The sequence below is a fragment of the Austrofundulus limnaeus genome, unplaced genomic scaffold, assembly GCF_001266775.1.
Source record: "Austrofundulus limnaeus strain Quisiro unplaced genomic scaffold, Austrofundulus_limnaeus-1.0 Scaffold57, whole genome shotgun sequence".
Lineage (NCBI taxonomy): Eukaryota > Metazoa > Chordata > Actinopteri > Cyprinodontiformes > Rivulidae > Austrofundulus > Austrofundulus limnaeus.
Window position 1 is genome coordinate 1,311,099 of NW_013952459.1, and position 1,767 is coordinate 1,312,865.

The window sequence follows — 1,767 nt, forward strand, 5'->3', positions numbered from 1 at the left end:
TATCTACTTGAGTGTCTGCTGAGGTTTCATTCAGCACCATGGACAGCAACTGCAAACGTTTGACGTGTGTACAGAGAAACTCAACTCACTCACAGCGTTGCTGCTGATGGACTCTCAGGTCCAGGTTTATTTTAAATTAGATGCCATGCAGTTCCTACTCATGTTCCTACTTTTCTTTTCACCCTTACAAGTTCTTCTGGCTCTCTCCTTTTTAATTTACACAGTTTTTGCTTTGAATATCTAAGTTTTAGGGTGGCTGGATGGATGTGTAGATAGACAAGAAGATGGGTAGGTATGTAGATAATATTATTTATTTATTTATTTATTTATTTGCAAATATAAATTATAAAAATGCAATATCATTATGTGAAGAGTAAATACAGTAAATACAGCTCAATAAATCAACTGAACTATTCAGGTGAATTTTCACTGTGATGATAAGCAAATGAAACTTATTAAACAAAATCGCCTTACACTTTTCTTTTGAGGAATCAATATAATGTTTATCATGCAATTGAATAAACTCGTGGACATTTCTAAAACAAAAAAATAATAATTAAAACAAAAAGTCACGACGCATCAACCTTCAGGAGCATTGCCCCTCAGCCCGAGAGAGTCCAGACCCACCCCTCACTGTCTGCCATGACCGTCCTCTATAATACCATACAGGATTCTTTGTACCTCCCCCTTTCTCGCCCTCAGTCAGTGCATCCCAGCTTCCCTATTCTAGATATCCATCCCACACCTCTCCACCCGCTGAAACGGCTCCTACAGGGAGACAGATATTCACCGCAAGAATACTAATTAAAAAAAAAAAACAGACAAGGCTGAACTGTTTCAAACACACCGAGTCGCACTTCTGGCGCTCCTTCTTTCATTTGCTTTCCTCTCCTTGACGGACTTCATCACTTCAGAGCTCCGCGCGCGCCAATGCCTGAGACCACGCAGAAGCGACGGATTTCTGCCTCTCGAGCATGAGAAGGATTGGCAAAGCGTCCGCAATCCAACCTCGCCACCAGCATGAGCACTGGATACATACGCTCCAGCAGAAGTTGTTGGCTCGACAACTAACGACGCCTTGGACCGCGAATACACCTAGAAGAGGGGAGAGTCAGTTTTAGGTAAGTGCGGCTTCACTTGTGCCTCTGGAACAGAACAGGACGGCCTCGTTCGGATAAGACATGCATGCATAAATATATATTTTTCTTTTTCTATCCATCACTGACCACGAGGTTGTGATCGGGTAGGCAGGGCTTCACTGTGTGGCACAATTATGGCGATGTTGCGTGGTCAGCATGTTACTGAGGTGTCCTTTTTCAGGATGGAGGTTTTTTTTTTTTTTTTCTCCTCCTCTTTGCTGCCTTTAAATATTCGCCCTACAAGAAGTCCTATGGAGCTCCGCCCGGACAGAAGCAGAATGTCGATGAGCACCTCTCAGGCTAACAAAGTCTCATAGTTTAAATACAAAACGAAAGCATTGATCTCTAACAGTTTTAGACTCGAACAGGATGCTGCCTTCCCTCCTCGTGATGTGGGTTGTTTTCGAGGTGATGGTGCAAACAGAGCGGCTAGAAACGAGGCGATGATGATCTCACAGTTTAGGCATGATGCGCGGCTCCAGTGGAGACAAATACGAACATAATAAAAAAGAAAGAGGTGAATTAGGCCTGCAGGTCTTTGTGCAGTCGGCATCAGCATTCAAGCTGACTCCGTTTTGCACTCTAGTAGTGGCTTTTCTACATACGTGCAGGTCACTTCACCTGCAAT

At 43.5% G+C, this 1,767-nt stretch overlaps 1 protein-coding gene across 2 annotated transcripts in view; it reads left to right on the forward strand.

Annotated features, from left to right (window-relative positions):
* Positions 1–486: 486 nt before the first annotated feature.
* Positions 487–1,767, forward strand: part of brinp1 (bone morphogenetic protein/retinoic acid inducible neural-specific 1) — a gene marked incomplete in the record, with an annotated part of 117,023 nt that continues 115,742 nt past the window's right edge. Inside the window, 1 exon segment of one of the 2 annotated variants that reach the window (XM_014009384.1) lies at positions 487–1,121. 2 annotated transcript variants of the gene reach the window in all.